Consider the following 11,155-nt stretch of genomic DNA (forward strand, 5'->3'; position numbering starts at 1 on the left):
AGGTTTGACAGCGAAGTTCACCAAGCTGGAGGATAACTCTATTAGGAATTATATCGGATATTTACACCACACAGACCCAGCCCCGCTACGTATAAGCCCAGAGGAGATATCTGCTCAGCATGGGGCACTGTGCAGTCCAGGTTCAGTACAACCCAGCAATCTGTCGAGGATGGAACATTGTGCAGGCCAGGCTCAGTACAACCTTGCAATCTCTCCAGGATAGAATACTGCGCAGGTCTCACCAGGTCGCCAGCTATCTGTCCAACATGGAGACCAGGAGAGACCACACCGGTGCATTGATTCAGTAACGCAGATGAAATGGTCTGTCAAGCATGGGGTGATATGCAGTTCACACCAGTGTCTTGCTTAATAAACGTGACAAAATTTCTGTTCTTTATGCGGTGCTGTACAGTGAATAGATCCGTAAACCTTGAACAGTCCACCCTCCCCGCCCCTGCCCCCCACCAGCATGTAGAGCTGTGTATCCCACACCAGTGCATTGATCAGTAACACTGTGTTAGATCACTGCCCAGCGTGGGGAAACTTTAAGCCCATGCTGGCAGTGACAGGATGTGCAGCTCCCATCCATTTCCAGCTCCGTATCTCCATTATGTCATCATACAGGTGTGCTGTGGATGTGAAACTCACTGCAAGAGAGAGATGGCAGGGAAACCAATTTAAATACCAATAAAGAAATGAATTTGGGGAAAACGTGAGAGGGAGAATGAGAGAATATTTCGTGGAAGAATGCTGGTATGAAAACATTTTGACAGTACCCTGCAACATGAGCCAGCATTCCAAGGAATGATGGGAAAATGGGATATTTTGAGCGTTTAGATGATGAACAGTTTTGAATGAACATTTGTTCTGCAGCTCTGTAACTCTGAGTGGGCACAGCAGAGTCAATGTCTCATTGGACTGAGTCTAACAATAATTTATCTTTGCGTGATTTTCATTGAAGGTTTATCTGCATGAGCTCGTGTTAGTTTCCTGGCGCTAACTTATCGAAAACAACTCATTAACTACCCACCCCACAACATGGTGTCCCTTTCATTCAATACCAGCCCGATTCTCCCAATCATCATGGCTGGACGTACTCACAATCTTCCAGATGTCCCTGGATATTCCTTAACCCCTGACATTGGTGCCATCTTTAAAAGGCCAATTGGGCACACAGTTGAGCTTTATCAATTCAGAGCAGCCCTGCACTGTTTAACCTGGGCTAGGCAGATAAGGGACAATTACACCACGGTTTGTCGACAGGAGCACGGAAGTACTGGTGGATGGGCTAGTACAGAGGAGGACTATTCTATTCCCAGATGGGGCCATACCACCAGCCCCACTGAGCACAGTCTGGGAGCACACCAACCACGCTCAGTGCCGTAGCTGCGGTCTGAAGTAATGTCCAGAAATACAGGACAACCATCAGTAACCTTCCCCATTCCATCAAAATAAGGGTCATTGTATTCTCTCTGCTTCCTCGTACGCACTGTATTTCTGTTATAACACCTATCCGGAACAAGACTCATGCTTCACCAATCTCACTACTACATGCAAAATCTTCTCTTTCTCTCTCTCTCTCTATCAATCTCTCTTTCTCTCAAACTCTCTCCCTCTTTGTTTCTCTCCCCCCTCCTCTCTCGCCTTTGCAACACCCACACATGTTGATAGAATATTCTGAGGAATGCTGATTACGGAATGTTCAAGCTAGTGTTCCAAACAATTCCCATTTTCAGGAAAATATCAATGTCCAGTATGCAACACAGAAGGGGGAGGAGTAAAACTGGACATTTTTCAAATCACATGCAATTCAATCCACCCTGAGGCCATTCAGCCCTTCAAATGCATTCGAGCATTTCATAAGACTGTGGCTGATCTGATGCTTTTCTCAGCTCCATGTTCCAGAAAATTTCAGTCATTCAACTTCCTGGGTTCCTCTTCCTGACCAGATGACACTCAGGCACTTTTACCCCAGTTTTATTCAAGCGCTTGTTCGAGGGTATTTCCCATGGGGATGGACTCTCCCAACAATATATTCCATCAGCTTTATACTTAATGTAATGGTAAGCACATTTTACACAGAACAATCAAAAATATGCACTTGCTATATGGTTATCGATATCCAATCACAAGTTTTAATTCAGGGTACTTTACTTGTCTCGCCTTATTGTATTTAGCCAAAGTCAGCTTCTAAACACTTGTCTCATTATAAAATGCAATTTCTAGCAGAGAACGTTTTTTTTCCGTAGCCGTTGTCTTGACCGTTCTCCGAATTTTACCTTTTTATCCCTTGTTATCAAGGTTTCTATTGCCCTTTGTCTGTGGCTGTTTCTATCTGTAACAGGTACACAGTTTCCCACTCAGTTGGCTGGACGGCTGGTTTGTGATGTAGAGGGAGAACCAACAGCACAGGTTCAATTCCCCCACACTGACAGTGGTTACCATGAAGGGGACGCTCTCTCACACTCAACCCATCACCCAAGGTGTGGTGACCACCACGAGAGATCTCTCTCTAGTGACAATGCAGCCCAATGGTCCTTTGGAACTCTAGTCTATTACTGTTAGCATTTTAAAATGTTTTATAGATTACCATGTCGTTTTGCCAGATGTTCTGGAGCAGTGTCATTTTGTACTACTGTCAACATTTCCCATGCTGCACATTTCTGCCCATTCCCCGATTATCCTTAAGTACATTATTATGTATGAACCTTCTGTCTGTTCCTCAAAAATATTCAATACCTCTGCCTCCAATGCTCTGCGGGGAAGACAGTTCCAAAGACTATGAACACAGAGAAATCAAAAATTAATCTCAACTGGGGTGGGAGGTTACCTTGTGTCCCCTTAACTGAGAAAGGATATAATTACATTGGTAGCAGTACAGATATCTTTCACTTCATGCATTCCAGGGATGAAGACCTCATATTATGGAGGCTTTAACAGGTTATTCATAGAAGGAGAGGTGATCGTATTGAAACATACCAGACCTCCAGCAGAGTGGATCAGGTAGATACCAACTGGGTGTTTTTATAGTCCAAAATTCTTGTCATTGTTAGAGAACCTCGACAGTGTGGAAGCAAGACATTCTGCCCATCAAATCCACACTGATCAACTAAACAACATCCCACCCAGACCTGACCGCTGCCCTATCTATGTAACCTTGCAATTTGCTTGACTAACCCATTTAACCTACACATTCCCGGTCACTATGGCAATTTAGTATGGCCAATCCACTCTAAGGTGCACACTGGTGCACTGGGAGGAAACCCACACAGGCACGGGGAGAATGTTCAAGCTCCACATCAAGGCTCGCCCGAGGTTGTAATTGCACCCTGCTCCTTGGTGAGATGGGGCAGCAGTGCTAACAACAGATCCACCATGCTGTTCCATTAGCTCTATTAGTTACTTGTGGCTGACTGAGGAAATCTGCCTGATTTGTTCCTATCACTCACCCTGACCCATTTTGAGACCTTTATTATTGACAATTTTACCAACCTGGTTACATTTAAAATTTGTTGTGAGCAGTGGAGGAGTGGGACTCGAATAGGAAACAGTGACACCCTCCAACGTCAGTGAGAAGAGAGTGAGGATAAATTCACAAAGTGGGAATTCATTCAAGTGAGAATTCACTTTCCCAGAAGATTGGGAGGTTTGAATCTGTATATTATATCGAGGCTGACTTTGTCTGATTTTCCATAAATAAGTGAATGAGGAGTAATGGTGCATGGAAAGAAAAGTGCAATTGGGACCACAATGAGATGTACCACGATCTTATTTACTGATAAAATGGTGTCAAAGGGCCGAATGGCCCCCTTGTGTCCCTCAGCCCTATGTTCTGATGGCACATTTAGCCCTTCGGTTACACAGGGGCAGATCGATGGTTAGGTGTAGTTTGGAAAATGTACTTGGAAAATCCAAGTTGAATCAGGAAGTGCTCCCCACCTCCCAATTATTCTTTCCAGGCGTCCCCTCTCTGTAGCTTCTGCTACAAATGTTGGTCATATTACTGACCCAGATTCTCTATGAATACCCCCTTCTACCCGCATCCAGGGTTAGCTCAAGCAAATCCCTTGCTCTCCCTGAATGCAACATTGTACATCACGACTTCCGGGGAAGTAACCAGTTTCTTTTCCAAAAGAATCACATAAGACTGTAAGAAATGTGAACAGGAACAGGCTATTCAGCCCCTCAAGCACGCACTGTCATTCAATAAGAACATGGCTGATCTACTCCACCGCTCAACTCCAATTTCCTGCTAACCCCTTGTATCTCTTACCTCGCTGATGTGTCAAAAAACAATCCACCCCATCTGTAAATACATTCAGTGTCCCAGCCTCCACAATCTCTGGGTTAGGGAATTCAAGACATTCACTACCTTCTGAAAGTAGACTTTTCTTTGCATCTCAGTTTGAAATCGATATCCCTTATTCTGTATCTACATCCTAAGCTCGAGACTCTGCTGCCCCACCCCACCCCCTTCTCATATCTTGTACGTTTCAGTAAGATCACCCTCATTCATTTCAACCACATTGAATAATCGCCTCACCATTTTAGATGTACTCAATAATTCAACCCTTTCATTCCAGGAACCCGGCTAACGAACCAACCTAGTTACTTTCTGCATCAGAATGCTGACGTTATGTTTCAGACACAAGAACAATCCCATCCCTTTGCACTTTTCCTTTTGTGGGAGTCCTCTCCATTAAATAACAGCCTGCGTTTTGGTTCTCAGTGTCATTTCAAACACGGATGTATATTGCATTCAGCTCCCGTCATCAGGCTTTCAGTACAGATTGTAAATAAATCTTGCCCTTGCACTGATATTTGTGATACTCCAGCAGATACATTTTATCAGAATGATCCGTTAACACTGACTCGCCAATTTCTAAGTGTTAACCAACCATCATCCGATACTAATATATTATCTGCCATACTATGAGCTTCTGTCTTCCATAACCATTTTTATTTTGTGATACCTTGTGAAAACTCTCTGAATCTTCTTGCCTCCCAGTCTCCCTTTATAATATCAGCTTGTTGCATTCTCAGGGATCTCCAGAAAACTTTGCATGATTTTACAGGGCAAAATATAGATCCCCTTTCACGAAACCATGCTGACTCTGTGTAAAGCTTTTCGAAATGATCTCCAATTCCTTCCTTAATAACAGACTCTTGCACATTCCCAGCAATAATGGTGAGGCTAAATGGTTCCTGCTTTCTGTCTCGCTCCTTTCTTCAAGACAGGCGCCACATCGGAGGGTCTCCAGTTTCGCAGGAACACGCCTGTAATCCAGAGAATTATGGAATATTTCACACAGTGCCGCCAGACACTCTGTAACTGCTGCTTTTAAAACCAACTGTGAATTACTGCGGTCCTACCTACCCTTACTCTTATCCATTTATTAAAAAACTTTGTTCTTTTTGTAAGAGACACTTTCCTCCGAGTACCATTTCGATTATATCATTGAAATACTTACAGTTTCTTCTCCTGTAAGGAATGATGTAAAATTCTGGTGTAAATTATCTGTCTGTTCCCTCTTGGCATACCCTCCAAACGTCGTCAATATACTTTCCTGACTTCATTTCTACTAAAGATCATACATTCTTCTTGAACATTCTTTATAAACACAAAAGAAACTCGTGCTGCTTGTCTTTATATTTCTTGCCAATTTGCTTACATCATATCTTTTCATCGTTTTCCCTCTCTTTCTAGATTGATACGGTCATACCGTGCACAAACAGACCCTTTGGTCCAACCTGTCCATGCTGACCAGATTTTCTAAACTGAACTTGTCCCATCTGCTTACATTTAGCCCATATGTTTCTGAACGTTTCCCATTTGTCCAATTATCTTTTAAATGTTGTCACTGCACTTGCATCTGCCACTCTTCCTCTGGCAGCTCGTTCCATGCACATATCACCCACTATGTGAAAACTTTGCTTCTTTGTCCCTTTTAAATCTTGCCCCTTTCACCCTAAACCTATGTCCTCTATGTTTGGACTCACCTATCCTATAGATAAGACCTTGGCTACTCACCCTATCCATGCGTCCATAATATTATAGACTGCTAGATTGGCACCCCTCAACCACATACACTCCATCTGTTACTCGCTTCAAGAACAAACATTTAAAGTTAAGTACTGCAAATTTGAAACAGTGTTAAAAATGCCAGGTAAACAACACTCAGCACAAAATTCATCCTGTGATTTGTCTTCCTTCTTGTTACAATATTAAGATAGTATGAATCTCTTACTCCTTCCAGTAAGAAGACAACACCTGAAAACCTTTGTCGAAAGGGTGTGATGATCTCTATAGTGAAAACGTATCTCTGACCAGATCTAAGTAAGAAAATGAATATTTATACCACATAGTCAGTGTGCAGTTGCCTTTAGCAAAGTGAGATGAAGGCTGAGTTTCTTGTATTGTGGATCACAGTGCAAATTCCGTGCAAAGGAGGAAAGGTGTTTGCAATAAAGTTTACTCAAAGAAGAAAACTTTCTGGATTGAGATGTGAAAGGGAGGTGTAAAACGGCATGAATGGAGGGACCGAGTCTCATCGAGACCAGAGGCAAAGTGACAGCACAAAACGCAGCTTGATGCTTGTGCAGGGAAGGTAGACTCGATCAAAGAGCTTCAGGTGAAGGGGGCAAGGACCATAATGTGAGAGGATGTGCCCTGTAATTGGAGAGGGAGAACCTGGAATCAGGAAGGGGAGATGAGCAGGGAAGAGAATGGAGCAGCAATGGCAGAGGTTTCTGGGGGGAATTCAAGAAACACAGCTGAATTTCATGCGTAGCATCAGCTTCTGGTCCCTGATATAAAAATCATAAATCTGGCCCAACAGTAATGCTCATTAATAGCATTCTTGGAAGCCTTTGTCAACCATGGGCGGTTCATCTTATAAACGAATCCTTCTTTTTGAACAGAAATAATAATTGCTGAGCGTTATGGAATATCTGCTTGAATGTTTGCCCATGTATATCAAATGACCTTCCTTTCGGTATGCTTTCACATACAGCTTCATACCAGATGTGAGGCAGAAATCCTGGTTCTTTCCAATCATTCAGGGAGAACATCTGCATGTGGCTGAACGCATGATCAGCGGAGGCTGACTCCATTCTCCCAGTTTCTCCGTCTCTGTCGTTTCCGTTTGATGATGCTACATTTGTCAGCTGTCTCTGTTGTGACCTCCTTTTCCTGCAAAGAGAAATCCGCTAACTCCGATGAACAGGACCTACAGCTGTGATTGTCCCATCTCCCATGCTTCTGTCCTCACTCCGTCCCCTCCTTCCCAGAACAATGTTGGATCTCACCTTGTCCTCACTTCCTACTGCACTAGAATCCACATTCGCAGAATCATCCTCTGCCACTTTCACCACCTCCAGCAGCACAGCACCACCAAACACATCTTCCCCTCCCATCCACTGTCAGTATCTCGCAGGAACCATTCCCGCTGTGACACCCTCCATCACTCCGAACACTTCCCAATTCCCACCCATGACAACTTCCCATGCAATTGCAGACGTTGCAACACTTATCCATTCACCTCTTCCATCCTCACTGTCCAAGGCCCCAATCAAACCTTCCAGGTGAAGCCGCATTTTACTTACTCTTTCAATCCAGTCTCCTGTCATTGCTGCTAACAATACAGTCTCCTTTACACTGGGGATACCAAACAATGATTGCTTTGAGGAACACTCCCACTCTGTCTGTAGGACTAACAGATCAAATATAAGTTCTGCAGTCTTGCCACATCGAGTTATAAACGTCGATGGATCATTATACAACTGACAGGAGGAGAGGTCTCCACAAATGTCCCCATCCTAAATAAAGGAACAGCCATGTACATCAGAGTAAAAGACAAGGATGTTGTATATGCACCATCCTCGCCAGAAGTGTTGAGTTGATGATCCACCTCACCCTCACCATGATAACCACAAAATCACAGATGCTAGTCTTCAACCAATTCGATTCGCTGTACGTGACATGAAGAAACAGCTGAACACAGCAGATACGACAAAGGCAATGGGCCCTGACACCATTCCTGCAATAGGACTGAAGACTAGTACTGCACAACAAGCCGTGTCCCTGGGAAAGCTGTTTCTTTCCAGCTCCAACTCTGACATCTCCCTGTCAATGTGGAAAATTACTCAGTTATGTCCAGTTGACAAAGAGGAGAATAATTACCATCCGATCAATTATCACCTGCTCAGCCCCATTGCGCGAGTTAAATTGGTAGGAAAGTTCTTTTTGACAGAGCTGTCAATCAGCACAGAAATAACCTGCTCAGTGTGGTTTCAAATAGGTCCCCATGTGGAGATGGTGCAGTTGTGGAAATGTCACTGGATTACTAATTCAGACCAGGCTAATGTTCTGGCAGCTGGAGAAAGTTAAAAACAATTAATAACATATCTAGATCTAATATATGGCGTCAGTAACAGTGCCCTTGAAGTGAATGTCGATTGTAAGCACCTATTTCCTTCCCCCATGCAGTTTCTGGAAGCGAATCTCCTCAACTTTTCTGGTCTGGTTTAAACGTGACTCCAGACACACAGACATGTCATAAACCCTTCAATGGCCCCTGAAAAAGTCAAACAAGACACTCTATTGTATCAAACTGGTCTGCGTTCTTAAAAGACAAAATCAAATAGAGCATCCACAATCAGCCTCGGGATCAGAAAAGGGAATGGGAAATACAGTCCTGTTGACCCTGCAGTGACCTCCTTTCTAACATCTGAGTGCTTATGAAAACATTTACAGAGCTTTCCTACAGACTACACAGAAATATTGGGAAAGGAGTCGGTCATTCGACACGTTGAGCTTTCCCCATGTTAGCTCATGGAGAAAATCTCCTCAATGCAGTTTTCCCCACACAGTGTTCATGTCCCTTAGTATGATTAACCATTGGGACATATAAAACAGGAACTGTTGTGCTCGCTCCCGTCCATGAATTGTGCTCCTCCATTCAATATACAGGTAGTGCTCCGATAACACGTCTTTATTAAACACGATTTCGGTGGAAAGTGGTTCGTGAATTGTGGAACTTTCTTTATAAAGCGAGCTCCTGTTCACTGTGACACTATTCCATCCCAGGTACCAGCTGAACAGCAAAACCCAGCCTCAGGATCCTCTGTCTGCAAAATTTCCTCCATCTGTGTGTTCAGCTAAAACATGAATGTAATCCGCCCTGCAAGCCTTGATCCTTAGCCTGAAACTGGCAGTTGTATTCAACATTGAGAAGGAACTTTATTTCAAACCAGGCGGTGAATCTTGGGGAGAACGGAAATTCCTTGTCGGCATTAGGTGGTCAGTCGGCACTGCAAGCTTTTTGGTGAAGAGCTTGGTGAAAGATACACTGCTGGAGTCAGTGACTGTAGTGTTAAAGTGTTACATTTACTGTACTATTTCATTACAATATACGATTTAAAGATTTACGTAGACTGTGCTATTATTTGTGTTAGTCTGACTATTATTGTTTTGATTTTTACTGATGTTATTGGGAGTTCACCACTTACCCTCTTTTCCCCACAGGCCCCATTATTATATTGCACAGTTTTCTATAATGCAATGTTCCAGAGGAACACAGCTGCTGCATTATCGGACAATTACCTGTAATGATCATTAATTCTCCATCTACACAGCATACACCTTCTCTCTTCCCATCCCTTCAGTTTTTGAAATCCTTATTTATTTTCGTTGCCTTGACTTCCACAATTTATGTGGTAGAGAATTCCCCAGGGTCACCAGTCTCTGTGTGCAGACATTTATTCTCATATCAATGCAGAGTGGCCTATCTGTACCTAATACTGTGGCCCCTTGTTTCAGACGTCCAAGCCAGTTGAATTATCATACCTGCATCCAATCTGTCTCGCCCTACCAAATATTTCACTGCCATCTCCAAGCATTTTCCTAAAACCCATGGAATACAACCCCAGTCGCCCGAAACTCTGCTTCTACAACAAGCTTGTCATCCCAGAGATCAGTCTTGTCATCCTTCGCTGCAATCCCTCAATGTCAGCGTTGTCCTTTATTAGGTGAGGAGACCAGAACTTCACATAACACTGCACAATATTCGAGATGGGGTCTCGCCAAGGCCCTGTACAGCTGCTGTAAGACACTCTTAATCCTGGACTGAAATCCCCCTGAAATGAAGGTCAACACACCATTTATCTTCTTAACTGCTTTCGGCGTCTACGATCAAACAATCAAAGAAGAAAGAGACTGTACTGTCAGAAAAGCAGTACAATCTACAATAGTCCTACTTACTTACATGAGATCCGTACCATAAATGTTATGATACTTGAAATGCTGGAAGTTTACTCCTGTTCCCAACACCTTCAAATTGGAAAATAATTTTCAAATCATATCTAAACCTCAAACCATTCATTTTAAACCTCTGCTGCTGGTCCTTGGCCATCTGACTAAAAGGAACTGCGCTCTATCCTTCCTGACCATACCCCTTGTAATCTTATCCTTCTGAATCACATCCACCTCTGCTTTCTCTGCAATAACTCTGCAACAAAGTAAACAACTCCAGCTTAGAACATAGAAGAATACAGCGCAGTACAGGCCCTTTGGCCCTCGATGTTGCGCCGATCCAAGCCCACCTAACCTATACTAAACCACTATCCTCCATATACCTATCCAATGCCCGCTTAAATGCCCATAAAAAGGGAGAGTCCACCACTGCTACTGGCAGGGCATTCCATGAACGTATGACTCGCTGAGTGAAGAACCTACCCCTAACTTCAGTCCTATATCTATCCCCCCTTAATTTAAAGCTATGCCCCCTTGTAATATTCGACTCCATACGCGGGAAAAGGTTCACACTGTCAACCCTATCTAACCCCCTAATCATCTTGTACACCTCAATCAAGTCACCCCTAAACCTTCTTTTCTCTAATGAAAACAGCCCCAAGTGTCTCAGTCTTTCCTCATACGATCTTCCTTCCATACCAGGCAACATCCTGGTAAACCTCCTCTGCACCCGTTCCAGTGCCTCCACATCCTTCCTATAGTATGGCGACCAAAACTGCACACAATATTCCAGATGCGGCCGCACCAGAATCTTATACAACTGCATCATGACCACAGGACTCCGGAACTCAATTCCTCTACCAATAAAAGCCAGTACGCCATATGCCTTCCTCACCGCACCAT

Source organism: Chiloscyllium plagiosum, chromosome 8 (assembly GCF_004010195.1).
Source record: "Chiloscyllium plagiosum isolate BGI_BamShark_2017 chromosome 8, ASM401019v2, whole genome shotgun sequence".
Taxonomy (NCBI): domain Eukaryota; kingdom Metazoa; phylum Chordata; class Chondrichthyes; order Orectolobiformes; family Hemiscylliidae; genus Chiloscyllium; species Chiloscyllium plagiosum.